The following is an 18,854-nucleotide window of genomic DNA, read 5'->3' on the forward strand; positions in this document are numbered from 1 at the left end:
GTTTTTGTCGGTCACTCTCCCTTTAAGGGGGTTGGTCGGAGGGGGCGGAAATTAACGGCACTGCGTGCGCGTCAAAGAGTGCTATCGAATGAGATTAACTTGTTTTTGTCGGTCACTCTCCCTTTAAGGGGGTTGGTTGGAGGGGGCGGAAATTAACGGCACTGCATGCGCGTCAAAGAGTGCTATCGAATGAGATTAACTTGTTTTTGTCGGTCACTCTCCCTTTAAGGGGGTTGGTCGGAGGGGGCGGAAATTAACGGCACTGCGTGCGCGTCAAAGAGTGCTATCGAATGAGATTAACTTGTTTTTGTCGGTCACTCTCCCTTTAAGGGGGTTGGTTGGAGGGGGCGGAAATTAACGGCACTGCGTGCGCGTCAAAGAGTGCTATCGAATGAGATTAACTTGTTTTTGTCGGTCACTCTCCCTTTAAGGGGGTTGGTTGGAGGGGGCGGAAATTAACGGCACTGCATGCGCGTCAAAGAGTGCTATCGAATGAGATTAACTTGTTTTTGTCGGTCACTCTCCCTTTAAGGGGGTTGGTTGGAGGGGGCGGAAATTAACGGCACTGCATGCGCGTCAAAGAGTGCTATCGAATGAGATTAACTTGTTTTTGTCGGTCACTCTCCCTTTAAGGGGGTTGGTCGGAGGGGGCGGAAATTAACGGCACTGCGTGCGCGTCAAAGAGTGCTATCGAATGAGATTAACTTGTTTTTGTCGGTCACTCTCCCTTTAAGGGGGTTGGTCGGAGGGGGCGGAAATTAACGGCACTGCGTGCGCGTCAAAGAGTGCTATCGAATGAGATTAACTTGTTTTTGTCGGTCACTCTCCCTTTAAGGGGGTTGGTTGGAGGGGGCGGAAATTAACGGCACTGCGTGCGCGTCAAAGAGTGCTATCGAATGAGATTAACTTGTTTTTGTCGGTCACTCTCCCTTTAAGGGGGTTGGTTGGAGGGGGCGGAAATTAACGGCACTGCATGCGCGTCAAAGAGTGCTATCGAATGAGATTAACTTGTTTTTGTCGGTCACTCTCCCTTTAAGGGGGTTGGTTGGAGGGGGCGGAAATTAACGGCACTGCATGCGCGTCAAAGAGTGCTATCGAATGAGATTAACTTGTTTTTGTCGGTCACTCTCCCTTTAAGGGGGTTGGTCGGAGGGGGCGGAAATTAACGGCACTGCGTGCGCGTCAAAGAGTGCTATCGAATGAGATTAACTTGTTTTTGTCGGTCACTCTCCCTTTAAGGGGGTTGGTCGGAGGGGGCGGAAATTAACGGCACTGCATGCGCGTCAAAGAGTGCTATCGAATGAGATTAACTTGTTTTTGTCGGTCACTCTCCCTTTAAGGGGGTTGGTTGGAGGGGGCGGAAATTAACGGCACTGCGTGCGCGTCAAAGAGTGCTATCGAATGAGATTAACTTGTTTTTGTCGGTCACTCTCCCTTTAAGGGGGTTGGTTGGAGGGGGCGGAAATTAATGGCACTGCATGCGCGTCAAAGAGTGCTATCGAATGAGATTAACTTGTTTTTGTCGGTCACTCTCCCTTTAAGGGGGTTGGTTGGAGGGGGCGGAAATTAACGGCACTGCGTGCGCGTCAAAGAGTGCTATCGAATGAGATTAACTTGTTTTTGTCGGTCACTCTCCCTTTAAGGGGGTTGGTTGGAGGGGGCGGAAATTAACGGCACTGCATGCGCGTCAAAGAGTGCTATCGAATGAGATTAACTTGTTTTTGTCGGTCACTCTCCCTTTAAGGGGGTTGGTTGGAGGGGGCGGAAATTAACGGCACTGCGTGCGCGTCAAAGAGTGCTATCGAATGAGATTAACTTGTTTTTGTCGGTCACTCTCCCTTTAAGGGGGTTGGTTGGAGGGGGCGGAAATTAACGGCACTGCGTGCGCGTCAAAGAGTGCTATCGAATGAGATTAACTTGTTTTTGTCGGTCACTCTCCCTTTAAGGGGGTTGGTTGGAGGGGGTGGAAATTAACGGCACTGCGTGCGCGTCAAAGAGTGCTATCGAATGAGATTAACTTGTTTTTGTCGGTCACTCTCCCTTTAAGGGGGTTGGTCGGAGGGGGTGGAAATTAACGGCACTGCGTGCGCGTCAAAGAGTGCTATCGAATGAGATTAACTTGTTTTTGTCGGTCACTCTCCCTTTAAGGGGGTTGGTCGGAGGGGGCGGAAATTAACGGCACTGCGTGCGCGTCAAAGAGTGCTATCGAATGAGATTAACTTGTTTTTGTCGGTCACTCTCCCTTTAAGGGGGTTGGTTGGAGGGGGCGGAAATTAACGGCACTGCATGCGCGTCAAAGAGTGCTATCGAATGAGATTAACTTGTTTTTGTCGGTCACTCTCCCTTTAAGGGGGTTGGTCGGAGGGGGCGGAAATTAACGGCACTGCGTGCGCGTCAAAGAGTGCTATCGAATGAGATTAACTTGTTTTTGTCGGTCACTCTCCCTTTAAGGGGGTTGGTTGGAGGGGGCGGAAATTAACGGCACTGCATGCGCGTCAAAGAGTGCTATCGAATGAGATTAACTTGTTTTTGTCGGTCACTCTCCCTTTAAGGGGGTTGGTTGGAGGGGGCGGAAATTAACGGCACTGCGTGCGCGTCAAAGAGTGCTATCGAATGAGATTAACTTGTTTTTGTCGGTCACTCTCCCTTTAAGGGGGTTGGTTGGAGGGGGCGGAAATTAACGGCACTGCATGCGCGTCAAAGAGTGCTATCGAATGAGATTAACTTGTTTTTGTCGGTCACTCTCCCTTTAAGGGGGTTGGTTGGAGGGGGCGGAAATTAACGGCACTGCGTGCGCGTCAAAGAGTGCTATCGAATGAGATTAACTTGTTTTTGTCGGTCACTCTCCCTTTAAGGGGGTTGGTTGGAGGGGGCGGAAATTAACGGCACTGCATGCGCGTCAAAGAGTGCTATCGAATGAGATTAACTTGTTTTTGTCGGTCACTCTCCCTTTAAGGGGGTTGGTTGGAGGGGGCGGAAATTAACGGCACTGCGTGCGCGTCAAAGAGTGCTATCGAATGAGATTAACTTGTTTTTGTCGGTCACTCTCCCTTTAAGGGGGTTGGTCGGAGGGGGCGGAAATTAACGGCACTGCATGCGCGTCAAAGAGTGCTATCGAATGAGATTAACTTGTTTTTGTCGGTCACTCTCCCTTTAAGGGGGTTGGTTGGAGGGGGCGGAAATTAACGGCACTGCGTGCGCGTCAAAGAGTGCTATCGAATGAGATTAACTTGTTTTTGTCGGTCACTCTCCCTTTAAGGGGGTTGGTTGGAGGGGGCGGAAATTAACGGCACTGCATGCGCGTCAAAGAGTGCTATCGAATGAGATTAACTTGTTTTTGTCGGTCACTCTCCCTTTAAGGGGGTTGGTTGGAGGGGGCGGAAATTAACGGCACTGCGTGCGCGTCAAAGAGTGCTATCGAATGAGATTAACTTGTTTTTGTCGGTCACTCTCCCTTTAAGGGGGTTGGTTGGAGGGGGCGGAAATTAACGGCACTGCATGCGCGTCAAAGAGTGCTATCGAATGAGATTAACTTGTTTTTGTCGGTCACTCTCCCTTTAAGGGGGTTGGTTGGAGGGGGCGGAAATTAACGGCACTGCGTGCGCGTCAAAGAGTGCTATCGAATGAGATTAACTTGTTTTTGTCGGTCACTCTCCCTTTAAGGGGGTTGGTTGGAGGGGGCGGAAATTAACGGCACTGCATGCGCGTCAAAGAGTGCTATCGAATGAGATTAACTTGTTTTTGTCGGTCACTCTCCCTTTAAGGGGGTTGGTTGGAGGGGGCGGAAATTAACGGCACTGCGTGCGCGTCAAAGAGTGCTATCGAATGAGATTAACTTGTTTTTGTCGGTCACTCTCCCTTTAAGGGGGTTGGTCGGAGGGGGCGCGAAATTAACGGCACTGCGTGCGCGTCAAAGAGTGCTATCGAATGAGATTAACTTGTTTTTGTCGGTCACTCTCCCTTTAAGGGGGTTGGTTGGAGGGGGCGGAAATTAACGGCACTGCATGCGCGTCAAAGAGTGCTATCGAATGAGATTAACTTGTTTTTGTCGGTCACTCTCCCTTTAAGGGGGTTGGTTGGAGGGGGCGGAAATTAACGGCACTGCGTGCGCGTCAAAGAGTGCTATCGAATGAGATTAACTTGTTTTTGTCGGTCACTCTCCCTTTAAGGGGGTTGGTCGGAGGGGGCGGAAATTAACGGCACTGCATGCGCGTCAAAGAGTGCTATCGAATGAGATTAACTTGTTTTTGTCGGTCACTCTCCCTTTAAGGGGGTTGGTTGGAGGGGGCGGAAATTAACGGCACTGCGTGCGCGTCAAAGAGTGCTATCGAATGAGATTAACTTGTTTTTGTCGGTCACTCTCCCTTTAAGGGGGTTGGTTGGAGGGGGCGGAAATTAACGGCACTGCGTGCGCGTCAAAGAGTGCTATCGAATGAGATTAACTTGTTTTTGTCGGTCACTCTCCCTTTAAGGGGGTTGGTCGGAGGGGGCGGAAATTAACGGCACTGCGTGCGCGTCAAAGAGTGCTATCGAATGAGATTAACTTGTTTTTGTCGGTCACTCTCCCTTTAAGGGGGTTGGTTGGAGGGGGCGGAAATTATCGGCACTGCGTGCGCGTCAAAGAGTGCTATCGAATGAGATTAACTTGTTTTTGTCGGTCACTCTCCCTTTAAGGGGGTTGGTCGGAGGGGGCGGAAATTAACGGCACTGCGTGCGCGTCAAAGAGTGCTATCGAATGAGATTAACTTGTTTTTGTCGGTCACTCTCCCTTTAAGGGGGTTGGTCGGAGGGGGCGGAAATTAACGGCACTGCGTGCGCGTCAAAGAGTGCTATCGAATGAGATTAACTTGTTTTTGTTGGTCACTCTCCCTTTAAGGGGGTTGGTTGGAGGGGGCGGAAATTAACGGCACTGCGTGCGCGTCAAAGAGTGCTATCGAATGAGATTAACTTGTTTTTGTCGGTCACTCTCCCTTTAAGGGGGTTGGTCGGAGGGGGCGGAAATTAACGGCACTGCGTGCGCGTCAAAGAGTGCTATCGAATGAGATTAACTTGTTTTTGTCGGTCACTCTCCCTTTAAGGGGGTTGGTTGGAGGGAGCGGAAATTATCGGCACTGCGTGCGCGTCAAAGAGTGGTATCGAATGAGATTAACTTGTTTTTGTCGGTCACTCTCCCTTTAAGGGGGTTGGTCGGAGGGGGCGGAAATTAACGGCACTGCGTGCGCGTCAAAGAGTGCTATCGAATGAGATTAACTTGTTTTTGTTGGTCACTCTCCCTTTAAGGGGGTTGGTTGGAGGGGGCGGAAATTAACGGCACTGCGTGCGCGTCAAAGAGTGCTATCGAATGAGATTAACTTGTTTTTGTCGGTCACTCTCCCTTTAAGGGGGTTGGTCGGAGGGGGCGGAAATTAACGGCACTGCGTGCGCGTCAAAGAGTGCTATCGAATGAGATTAACTTGTTTTTGTCGGTCACTCTCCCTTTAAGGAGGTTGGTCGGAGGGGGCGGAAATTAACGGCACTGCGTGCGCGTCAAAGAGTGCTATCGAATGAGATTAACTTGTTTTTGTCGGTCACTCTCCCTTTAAGGGGGTTGGTTGGAGGGGGCGGAAATTAACGGCACTGCGTGCGCGTCAAAGAGTGCTATCGAATGAGATTAACTTGTTTTTGTTGGTCACTCTCCCTTTAAGGGGGTTGGTTGGAGGGGGCGGAAATTAACGGCACTGCGTGCGCGTCAAAGAGTGCTATCGAATGAGATTAACTTGTTTTTGTCGGTCACTCTCCCTTTAAGGGGGTTGGTTGGAGGGGGCGGAAATTAACGGCACTGCGTGCGCGTCAAAGAGTGCTATCGAATGAGATTAACTTGTTTTTGTCGGTCACTCTCCCTTTAAGGGGGTTGGTTGGAGGGGGCGGAAATTAACGGCACTGCGTGCGCGTCAAAGAGTGCTATCGAATGAGATTAACTTGTTTTTGTCGGTCACTCTCCCTTTAAGGGGGTTGGTCGGAGGGGGCGGAAATTAACGGCACTGCGTGCGCGTCAAAGAGTGCTATCGAATGAGATTAACTTGTTTTTGTCGGTCACTCTCCCTTTAAGGGGGTTGGTTGGAGGGGGCGGAAATTAACGGCACTGCGTGCGCGTCAAAGAGTGCTATCGAATGAGATTAACTTGTTTTTGTCGGTCACTCTCCCTTTAAGGGGGTTGGTTGGAGGGGGCGGAAATTATCGGCACTGCGTGCGCGTCAAAGAGTGGTATCGAATGAGATTAACTTGTTTTTGTCGGTCACTCTCCCTTTAAGGGGGTTGGTCGGAGGGGGCGGAAATTAACGGCACTGCGTGCGCGTCAAAGAGTGCTATCGAATGAGATTAACTTGTTTTTGTTGGTCACTCTCCCTTTAAGGGGGTTGGTTGGAGGGGGCGGAAATTAACGGCACTGCGTGCGCGTCAAAGAGTGCTATCGAATGAGATTAACTTGTTTTTGTCGGTCACTCTCCCTTTAAGGGGGTTGGTCGGAGGGGGCGGAAATTAACGGCACTGCGTGCGCGTCAAAGAGTGCTATCGAATGAGATTAACTTGTTTTTGTCGGTCACTCTCCCTTTAAGGGGGTTGGTTGGAGGGAGCGGAAATTATCGGCACTGCGTGCGCGTCAAAGAGTGGTATCGAATGAGATTAACTTGTTTTTGTCGGTCACTCTCCCTTTAAGGGGGTTGGTCGGAGGGGGCGGAAATTAACGGCACTGCGTGCGCGTCAAAGAGTGCTATCGAATGAGATTAACTTGTTTTTGTTGGTCACTCTCCCTTTAAGAGGGTTGGTTGGAGGGGGCGGAAATTAACGGCACTGCGTGCGCGTCAAAGAGTGCTATCGAATGAGATTAACTTGTTTTTGTCGGTCACTCTCCCTTTAAGGGGGTTGGTCGGAGGGGGCGGAAATTAACGGCACTGCGTGCGCGTCAAAGAGTGCTATCGAATGAGATTAACTTGTTTTTGTCGGTCACTCTCCCTTTAAGGAGGTTGGTCGGAGGGGGCGGAAATTAACGGCACTGCGTGCGCGTCAAAGAGTGCTATCGAATGAGATTAACTTGTTTTTGTCGGTCACTCTCCCTTTAAGGGGGTTGGTTGGAGGGGGCGGAAATTAACGGCACTGCGTGCGCGTCAAAGAGTGCTATCGAATGAGATTAACTTGTTTTTGTCGGTCACTCTCCCTTTAAGGGGGTTGGTTGGAGGGGGCGGAAATTAACGGCACTGCGTGCGCGTCAAAGAGTGCTATCGAATGAGATTAACTTGTTTTTGTCGGTCACTCTCCCTTTAAGGGGGTTGGTTGGAGGGGGCGGAAATTAACGGCACTGCGTGCGCGTCAAAGAGTGCTATCGAATGAGATTAACTTGTTTTTGTCGGTCACTCTCCCTTTAAGGGGGTTGGTCGGAGGGGGCGGAAATTAACGGCACTGCGTGCGCGTCAAAGAGTGCTATCGAATGAGATTAACTTGTTTTTGTCGGTCACTCTCCCTTTAAGGGGGTTGGTTGGAGGGGGCGGAAATTAACGGCACTGCGTGCGCGTCAAAGAGTGCTATCGAATGAGATTAACTTGTTTTTGTTGGTCACTCTCCCTTTAAGGGGGTTGGTTGGAGGGGGCGGAAATTAACGGCACTGCGTGCGCGTCAAAGAGTGCTATCGAATGAGATTAACTTGTTTTTGTCGGTCACTCTCCCTTTAAGGGGGTTGGTCGGAGGGGGCGGAAATTAACGGCACTGCGTGCGCGTCAAAGAGTGCTATCGAATGAGATTAACTTGTTTTTGTCGGTCACTCTCCCTTTAAGGGGGTTGGTTGGAGGGGGCGGAAATTAACGGCACTGCGTGCGCGTCAAAGAGTGCTATCGAATGAGATTAACTTGTTTTTGTTGGTCACTCTCCCTTTAAGGGGGTTGGTTGGAGGGGGCGGAAATTAACGGCACTGCGTGCGCGTCAAAGAGTGCTATCGAATGAGATTAACTTGTTTTTGTCGGTCACTCTCCCTTTAAGGGGGTTGGTCGGAGGGGGCGGAAATTAACGGCACTGCGTGCGCGTCAAAGAGTGCTATCGAATGAGATTAACTTGTTTTTGTCGGTCACTCTCCCTTTAAGGGGGTTGGTTGGAGGGGGCGGAAATTAACGGCACTGCGTGCGCGTCAAAGAGTGCTATCGAATGAGATTAACTTGTTTTTGTTGGTCACTCTCCCTTTAAGGGGGTTGGTTGGAGGGGGCGGAAATTAACGGCACTGCGTGCGCGTCAAAGAGTGCTATCGAATGAGATTAACTTGTTTTTGTCGGTCACTCTCCCTTTAAGGGGGTTGGTCGGAGGGGGCGGAAATTAACGGCACTGCGTGCGCGTCAAAGAGTGCTATCGAATGAGATTAACTTGTTTTTGTCGGTCACTCTCCCTTTAAGGGGGTTGGTTGGAGGGGGCGGAAATTAACGGCACTGCGTGCGCGTCAAAGAGTGCTATCGAATGAGATTAACTTGTTTTTGTTGGTCACTCTCCCTTTAAGGGGGTTGGTTGGAGGGGGCGGAAATTAACGGCACTGCGTGCGCGTCAAAGAGTGCTATCGAATGAGATTAACTTGTTTTTGTCGGTCACTCTCCCTTTAAGGGGGTTGGTCGGAGGGGGCGGAAATTAACGGCACTGCGTGCGCGTCAAAGAGTGCTATCGAATGAGATTAACTTGTTTTTGTCGGTCACTCTCCCTTTAAGGGGGTTGGTTGGAGGGGGCGGAAATTAACGGCACTGCGTGCGCGTCAAAGAGTGCTATCGAATGAGATTAACTTGTTTTTGTTGGTCACTCTCCCTTTAAGGGGGTTGGTTGGAGGGGGCGGAAATTAACGGCACTGCGTGCGCGTCAAAGAGTGCTATCGAATGAGATTAACTTGTTTTTGTCGGTCACTCTCCCTTTAAGGGGGTTGGTCGGAGGGGGCGGAAATTAACGGCACTGCGTGCGCGTCAAAGAGTGCTATCGAATGAGATTAACTTGTTTTTGTCGGTCACTCTCCCTTTAAGGGGGTTGGTCGGAGGGGGCGGAAATTAACGGCACTGCGTGCGCGTCAAAGAGTGCTATCGAATGAGATTAACTTGTTTTTGTCGGTCACTCTCCCTTTAAGGGGGTTGGTCGGAGGGGGCGGAAATTAACGGCACTGCGTGCGCGTCAAAGAGTGCTATCGAATGAGATTAACTTGTTTTTGTCGGTCACTCTCCCTTTAAGGGGGTTGGTCGGAGGGGGCGGAAATTAACGGCACTGCGTGCGCGTCAAAGAGTGCTATCGAATGAGATTAACTTGTTTTTGTCGGTCACTCTCCCTTTAAGGGGGTTGGTTGGAGGGGGCGGAAATTAACGGCACTGCGTGCGCGTCAAAGAGTGCTATCGAATGAGATTAACTTGTTTTTGTCGGTCACTCTCCCTTTAAGGGGGTTGGTCGGAGGGGGCGGAAATTAACGGCACTGCGTGCGCGTCAAAGAGTGCTATCGAATGAGATTAACTTGTTTTTGTCGGTCACTCTCCCTTTAAGGGGGTTGGTCGGAGGGGGCGGAAATTAACGGCACTGCGTGCGCGTCAAAGAGTGCTATCGAATGAGATTAACTTGTTTTTGTCGGTCACTCTCCCTTTAAGGGGGTTGGTCGGAGGGGGCGGAAATTAACGGCACTGCGTGCGCGTCAAAGAGTGCTATCGAATGAGATTAACTGGTTTTTGTCGGTCACTCTCCCTTTAAGGGGGTTGGTTGGAGGGGGCGGAAATTAACGGCACTGCGTGCGCGTCAAAGAGTGCTATCGAATGAGATTAACTTGTTTTTGTCGGTCACTCTCCCTTTAAGGGGGTTGGTCGGAGGGGGCGGAAATTAACGGCACTGCGTGCGCGTCAAAGAGTGCTATCGAATGAGATTAACTTGTTTTTGTCGGTCACTCTCCCTTTAAGGGGGTTGGTCGGAGGGGGCGGAAATTAACGGCACTGCGTGCGCGTCAAAGAGTGCTATCGAATGAGATTAACTTGTTTTTGTCGGTCACTCTCCCTTTAAGGGGGTTGGTCGGAGGGGGCGGAAATTAACGGCACTGCGTGCGCGTCAAAGAGTGCTATCGAATGAGATTAACTTGTTTTTGTCGGTCACTCTCCCTTTAAGGGGGTTGGTCGGAGGGGGCGGAAATTAACGGCACTGCGTGCGCGTCAAAGAGTGCTATCGAATGAGATTAACTTGTTTTTGTCGGTCACTCTGCCTTTAAGGGGGTTGGTCGGAGGGGGCGGAAATTAACGGCACTGCGTGCGCGTCAAAGAGTGCTATCGAATGAGATTAACTTGTTTTTGTCGGTCACTCTCCCTTTAAGGGGGTTGGTTGGAGGGGGCGGAAATTAACGGCACTGCGTGCGCGTCAAAGAGTGCTATCGAATGAGATTAACTTGTTTTTGTCGGTCACTCTCCCTTTAAGGGGGTTGGTTGGAGGGGGCGGAAATTAACGGCACTGCGTGCGCGTCAAAGAGTGCTATCGAATGAGATTAACTTGTTTTTGTCGGTCACTCTCCCTTTAAGGGGGTTGGTTGGAGGGGGCGGAAATTATCGGCACTGCGTGCGCGTCAAAGAGTGGTATCGAATGAGATAAACTTGATTTTGTCGGTCACTCTCCCTTTAAGGGGGTTGGTCGTTGGGGGCGGAAATTAATGGCACGCGTGAGGGGCGGAAAATCTCTGGACCAACTATACAAACTATAGAAGTGTTTAAGGCATGAAATTCGAAGAGGACGGCGTGGATCGCTTGATAAAGGTGTCGGTTTTGGAAATCTGGGTTCGAAACCCGGTGTCGCCAGTATAAATTATTTTTCACAGCTCCATCTACCGTGTCGTCGCTTTCCACGCCAAACAAACAAACAAACAAACAAACAACAACAACAAACACTTAACGACATTCCGTCCATAGCAATAGTCCCACTTCGATATATATATATATATATATATATATATATATATCGATGTGGAACTAAAATGCGTTCAACAGACGTGGCGTCACGATTGCAAACGGAGATCAACGGTTTATTCACAATTTCCCCTCCGTTGAGCCAAAGATAATTTAAACTCGTACCCTAGATTCGAAATCACTCTCTCGCGCGTTGCCGATAGCGTTTACCCACTTCCCTCTGGAACTCAAAAAATTCGCTCCATGGTTTGCGCCTTACCGCAACCGATGGAGCCTGATTTTTCTGAGGTCACTTGCCGGAAAAGGGTAAACGCTTCGTAACAAACCTTCAATGGGAAAGCTCTCAGTATTCGAATCTAGGGTACGAGTTTAAATTATCTTTGGTGGAGCGTCACTGAAGCTTACCGAATAGCCTCCCTGCGCGTTTGAAAAATCCTGCTAATCATATTGCGAGATTTCAACAGCCCTATTTCTGGAGCTCTCGCGGGTAACTTGTAAAATTCAAACGCCCGGTGTTTGCGCGATTTAAATGAAAATAACCAATTTTATGGCGTAAAAATCTTATTTCATTTAAAAAAATGGCACCAACGGACTTTCACATCAAATCAACTGGACGCGTTCAAAACCAAGGTTATATGCTAGAGAAATTGATTTCAAATTTGTGAATGCTTGTATAGAAGCAATTGAGAGTCGAGGTTTAATGGACCAAGGACTTTATCGAGTTGTGGGTGTTAACTCAAAAGTTACCCAACTCATCAGTCATGCTATGGAACAAGCTAGAAAATCCGAGAAAATAAACTTATTAGACAATCACGAGTGCTCTCAAAACAATCCTCCGCAACCTTCATGAACCGTTGATGAGCTTTAAATTGCATGGTGCATTTGTTGCAGCAGCCAAACAAGAGAACTTTGAAAAAAGAATATATGATATACATGCCTTGGTACAGTTCCTACCTAGAGTCAATCGCAAAATGCTTGAAATTTTAATGAAGCACCTGCGTAAAGTGACTCACCATGCTGATAAAAACCTAATGAGTGCATCAAATCTGGGAATTTGTTTCGGACCAACTCTACTGCTCCGCAAAGAAGAAAAACTTATTTCCATTATGGATATCAAATTCTACAACCTTACAGTTGAAGCACTCATAGAAAATTATGATCTTGTCTTTAGCAATAAAACTCCTAAGGATTTACAAATAAAAGATGGACCAAGCAGAGATAGCCAATTGTCAACAAAGGTTGATGGCAGATCCAGCAGTAGAGTGACAAATTTAACTCCAGTTCTGTTACTACAGTTCAAGTCTTCGAAACATTCAGGAGTCATAAGTACACAACACCCAAGACACTCCCAAAGAATTAGTTTCCACCCGTCACCAACACAGAACATATCAAGTGCAAAATATCTAACAAAGCCCAGATCCCTAAACACCATTGACCCTCATAAACCATCGGCTTCGAGTCATCCTGGAAGAAAAGTACGAACACTGAGTGTGTTGGAGAAGACGAACTTGAATTAACCTTCAAAGCAAACGAAGTCATATCCAACGAGAAACCCTCCCAGGAACAAGGTTGGTTAGAAGGTTGCTTAAATGGTCGCACTGGTTTAGTCACACTAAATTACGTGGAATATATAAACTAGGGGTATTTCGCAAACTTTCGCTATAGCAATGTGTGGTTAGCCTAAAATGAAATATTACTATGAAACATAATTGGTAGGACTCAACTTTCATTTAACTTGAAATTACTCAATGTAAATCTGATCACATATTTGGCATTATATTTTAGTAATTACCACATTTATTGTGATATAAAAAATTCCTAAAACACTGAAGGTATTATAAAATTAAATCTTATATTTTGAAATTCATTAAACCTAATTATATAAAAAATAATGGTTTCGTAATTATTTATAGTCATGTGGCTAAGTGTCTTTTGGGTAAAAAGAATGCTGATAGTTTCTGGAAACTTGGACGAATAAATACGGGACGGCTCACGTGTACGATTTTACGCTACGTAGTTTGATGCGTCCGCTTGGTTACTCTTTCTCTCAATTGGTGGCGCGCGGGAAAAACGGGGCAAGTTCGTGATAGGCTGTTTCGGTCACATGCTAGAGTGAAGCCTTTCCGTAGTCTGCTTAAAGTTCAGGTTATAGTTTTAGATGCCTCCTAAACGAAAGAGAGTGGTAAATATTACTTTTATAAATATATTTTCGTAACATAATAAATAGAATAAATTTAACTTTCGTAGAAAACTAAAACAACAAACATTGGTGACACTGATCCACTTGATCTGAGTATTAAAAGGAAGACTGACAAATAAACGAGGCCTTAACTGCGCAGTTTAGACGTAAATACAGACGCTCCTTTCACCGCAATAGTCAAAATAAAACATCCAAAAGTTTTAGTAGATGGAGCTACCTGTACGCCCCAGTAAACCCCCTTTTGTTTGCCCCCCCCCCTTTAACCGTCCAGTCGCCTCAAAGTTGATACTACAGAGAAAAGCTTGAACAAAGCTACCGGCGAGCCGTCCCGTATTTATTCGTCCAAGCTGGAAATGCCAATGATTTTCTGTAGCTGAAAGTTTAAACATTTTTCTCTATTTTGTGTACAATATTTCACCCATATAATCAAGCAGTACTAGTTATTGTGGCAGAATTCGGTCAATGCGTGGTAAGGCTATCAATTGTACTATAGATATTACTTAACCAAAAATATTAATAGATAGTTTTTTAAAAGGAAAATAAGGGCAAACATAAGTGTATAATATTGTTACATAAGTGTGACACTTCCTATAGAGTGCCAGCAGCTTGAAACCCTGCGACGTTACCAATGTTAAATGTCTATTGAGAAAAAACGCAAGTTTTCATGACAACCACTACGGAAGCTACGGCTGTGACGTCACTAACTTTTAAAAACGCATCAACTGCTAGCACTCTATTCTTCACAAGCAAAAGTTTTACTGAGAGCTATTCACAAGACACTGTATTCCGGGCTTTGTCGCCGTTTTGCGTCCGCTTGCCGCCACGTCACACGTAGCCTTTGACAGCGCCTCGCTAGGGGGAGATTTTCTTCTGGTGGTGACGTGACCGGGGCCAGCCCTACCATAGGGCGAATGGAGCTGCAGCTCCAAGCGCCAAGTCTCGGTTGTTAAGAAAAAAAAATAATATTAGGGGCAAGAGAGGGGGGCGCCATAATCGGATCTCACTCCATCTTAAAACTTACCTTGGGCGGATCACAGACATATTTGCTATAAAGTCAGGATGAAAGTGGTTCAAGTTTATACCGAACTTCGCAATCCCAGGCTAACCAATTGGCCTGGTTTTAGGGATGATTTAAATTTTCATCTGAAGGATGATAAGCCTAGGCTGTCATAGGTGCTGGTTTTGATTTGGCTGTTGATCGCATGCAACATGCCATTATCGACTCCTACCACCGCAACTGTCCGGTGAAGTCTACCAACCAGCCAAGGCTAGTTCCTTGGTGAAACCATGAGATTGGCAGACTTCGCAAAGAATCTAGGAGGCTTTTTAACAAAGCTAAGAGGTCGGGTGACTGGGTTGCCTACAAGCACACCATCACTGCATACCATAAGCCCATCCGCGAGGCCAAGAGGGACTCGTGGAGGAATTCCTGTGAGAATATATCTGATATTCCCAGTACGGCAAAGTTAATGAAAATTATGGCCAACGATAAGACTAAACATCTTGACACTATTAAGCTGAAGAGAGACTAACTCATATGTTAGATGTACACTTTCCTGACTTCAGAATTACGAACAGTACTGATTCTGACCCCTTCCCATTAGGATTGCACGTACCAAAAGGGAGGATTGGGCGGTGGCAAATAAAATTGTAACGCACTCCAGACTTATTTGGGCAATAAAGTCTTTTAAGCCCTATAAGTCTCCGGGGCCGGCAGGGTTGGCATAGAACCAGCCATACCGGTTATAGCCACCTGGTTAAATCCGGTTATAGCCACTTGAAAAAAAAACAGATTTTTGTGGCTTTTTTTTTTAAATTACAATATGAAGATCTATCGGGAAATTTCATGACAGTTACCTGTCTACCTAATGGGTTCTGATATGATGGCTACGAAGCTACATTTTAGTAAGTCTTTCAATACTTATTTTACAAGCCGTACGGAGTGGGCCAACCATGGTACCCTCGGGGCCAGAGGAGAAATAGTCTGGTTTAGATGGGTCTAAGATCCGCTCTGGTTCTGGTTCGGGGATGTATTGTCTTACTAACAATCTCAGCTTCTTTGAAAGCCTTGGTGTTTATGCTAGTGTTTTTCAGGCGGAAATTGCCGCTATCTGCTTCTGTGTTGACTTTTGTCTATAAAAGAAGCTTCATGGCAAGGTTATCCAAATTTATTCAAATAGTCAGGCAGCCCTCAAGGCTCTCAACCAGTTTCAGGTCTCTTCAAAACTGGCTTGTAGCTGTTTGAATCTCCTCTCGGAGCTAGGCATCAACAATAAAGTTCAGTTCTATTGGGTTCCTGGCCATCGGGGGTACTATGGTAATGAGAAAGCCGAAGAGGGCAGAGGCTGGGTTCTTTGGTCCTGAACCTGCCGTTCCTATCCCCTCTAGCATAGTTCGCGGCTTTATCTCTAACTCCATGACCGACCATCAACTCAAGCTGTGACACTTCCAATGGTTATTTCCTGTCCTAACCTTTTTTTAACACTGACATTTTTGCAAAGCTCCAACTTGGACTTTCACTCAAATTGAGTAGTGTGTTATCGTCCTTGGTAGTAATATATTTAGCCTAGGACATATTTACACACCAGGCCTGTATAGGAGGGGGGGCACCAGGGGATGCTCAGCGCCCCCAAATGAATACTTAAGCATCCCCAACCTTTCCATAAACTGCAACCTTGTACCTCTTCGTGGTGGAAAGGAGTAACAGGTGGAGGGGCAACCCTCCATGCTGGCCAACTAAGGCTCTGCTTCTTCCTTAAGCTAAGGTGTAAGGTATCGTGCTGAGGTCTGAATGGTACCGGGGAAGCGTAAATATGGTATCATGAACGATCCCCTCGGGGAACCAGGCGAAACCCCGTTGTAATTAGCCCTCCGCCCGGACAGAGGATTAAGGGCGGTGACCTTCTACTTTCCTCTTTTCTCGTGGGACCAAAAATGGATGCACAACAAAATAATAAAAAAAAACAAAAACCGGGCAAGGGTTCGAAAGAACCCGGCCTTAAGCAAGGGGAGGATTCGAAAGGACCCAACCGAAAGCAGGGGGAGGGTTCGAAAGGACCCAACCCAAAGCAGGGGGAGGGTTCGAAAGGACCCAACCCAAAGCAGGGGGAGGGTTCGAAAGGACCCAACCCAAAGCAGGGGGAGGGTTCGAAAGGACCCAACCCAAAGCAGGGGGAGGGTTCGAAAGGACGCAACCCAAAGCAGGGGGAGGGTTCGAAAGGACCCAACCCAAAACAAGGGGAGGGCTCGGAAGGACCCAACCCAAAACAAGGGGAGGGCTCGAAAGGACCCACCCTTAAGCTAGAGGGACTCTCCCCAAATAGAACCCGGCCTAGCCTTCAAGGGTCTGCCACTGGGAAGACCCAGCTGGCGAAGCAAGGGATCAATGGGGAAGCGTCCCTCAATAAAAACCAAAAGCGGAATCGACGACGCCGTAAAAAGCAAAGGTCAGGGGAGGTCTCCAATAAGGAAGACTCCCCTCCTACGCAAGAGACCAAGGGGGGACGAAACTCCGGACTCCCAGTCTCAGGTCTCCAAAAGGTCTAAGGTCCACGACCAGACCTATAGTGAGACCTTAAACTCTATAAAGATGGCCATCACTATTGATGGCTATCCCATGAAGACAATCTCTGAAGAAGAGATGGGCACCATCCAGCGAAGGATTCTGGAGAGGATAGATGGGATACCCTTGGGGGACCCTCTACCTCGATTCTGGAGTTTTTAAGCTGGAAGGAGGCGCAGTACACTACCTGTGTAAGGATGTGTCTACTGCAGAGTGGTTGGGGAAGGAGTTTGACCAGAAGGAATTGGTTCCTGGTGGGTCATTACTTTCAGTAATGAAGGTAACAGACCTGCCGGAACCATTCAAGGTCGCCATCCGCACCATGGATGTGTATACGAAGGACGCTAATGTCCTTCTACGCAGACTCAAGACTTTCAACAGCGCGTTGAATACGCAATGCTGGAAGATAAACAAGTCTGAGGTTCCGACTGCCATCCGCTGGATTTTTCAGATGGAAAGTGACATTCTCCTTGCTGGGCGACTCCCTTATGGTCTCCACCAGTCGTGGTTGCCCACAGAGGGGGGGGGGTTCTTTCTCCCCTTCTGTGGTGCCTGGTGGTGGATGAACTTGTTCGGAGGTTGAACAGGGGAGGATGCCGCTGTTACGGTTACGCTGATGATATTGCTATCATCATTACTGGGAAATTCCCGGTAACAGTGAAGGACGTAATGAGGAGGGCCCTAGCATCAGTTGAGAGCTGGTGCAGAGAGGTCAACCTCATGGTTAATCCTAATAAAACTGTCTTGGTTCCTTTTACTCGTAAAAGGATAAAAGGCATTTTCGAGGGTATTTCCTTATTTGGAAAGGACCTAGTGGAGAGCACCGAGGTGAAGTACCTCGGGGTTATCCTGGATAGCAAACTAACATGGAAGCCACACCTTGACTATATAGTCAAGAAGGGCAAAATGTTATTTTGGAGAACTAGAAGTGCAGTTAGCAAGACCTGGGGCCTAAGCCCCAGAGCTGTACACCATGATCATCAGACCTATCCTGTCTTATGCAGCTGTGGTCTGGTGGCCAAGAGTTACTTTAAGGACTGTGCAGTTTGATCTGCGCACTCTACAAAGGCTGGCTTGTGTCGGCATTACAGGAGCCATGAGAACAGCCCCAAGCGCTTCTCTGGAAATACTCCTGAACATGCTTCCTCTCCATCTTTTTATTGAGGAAGCTGCCTTTTTAGGTGCCTATAGGCTTAACCAAAATGGCTGGTGGAAAGCTAATAATTGGGAGCAAAGCCACACCAAGCTTTTTCGGGATATTTCCAATCAGATTCCGATTCTGACAATGGGTTCTGATATGATGGTTACTAAACTTCACTTTAGTAAACCTTTTGAGGTCAACTTCCGTAGCCGTGCGGAGTGGAGTAACATGACCCTCGGTACCAGAGGAGAGATCATCTGGTTCACTGATGGGTCTAAGGCCCACTATGGAACTGGTGCGGGGCCTTACTAATAATTTTCCAGGCGGAAATTTTTGCCATTTGCTCCTGCGTTGCTTACTGTTTACATCAGGGGTATCAAGGGAAGCTTATCCAGATTTATTCGGATAGCCAGGCCGCTCTTAGAGCTCTCAGCCAGTATAGTATTCTTTCTAAACTGGTTCTTAGCTGCTTAGATTTCCTCTGTGCTCTTGGGTTGCATAATAGAGTTCAACTTTGATGGGTACCTGGGCATAAGGGGCATCTTGGGAACCTGCTCTCCCCATCTCCCGGGGACTTGTGCGCGGCTTGATCTCCAAGTTTATGTCAGATCGTCAACTCAGACAATGGTCTGAGATTGATGGTCAAAGCTGAGGAGGAAACTGCCTCACATGTACTCTGTAGCTGCGATTACTATGCAGCCCAGAGGTTTGAGCATTTGGGTATGCATCAGTTGGAGACGTATGACGTCTCTAACATCACGGCCAGGCAGATTTTAAGCTTTGTGTCAGCAATAAGACTTGTTTAAGTCACCCAGTTTGGGGATGCACAATGGACCTTAGGTCGAAGTGTTTGGCTTGCCACCCCACTCAATAATAATAATAATAAGCATCCCCAACCTAACCGACCCAAAAAAAATTGATTGCTCACTACAAACTAGTATCATATAACATGGTTACCGATGTTTTTAATATAATTTAAAAAATTACAAAATAGAGCCAATTTTGGTATATTTACTAATTTCAGGAGTGAGAGTTAAA

This window comes from Leiobunum rupestre, chromosome 1 (assembly GCF_980474605.1).
Source record: "Leiobunum rupestre chromosome 1, qqLeiRupe1.1.hap1, whole genome shotgun sequence".
Classification (NCBI taxonomy): Eukaryota; Metazoa; Arthropoda; class Arachnida; order Opiliones; family Sclerosomatidae; genus Leiobunum; species Leiobunum rupestre.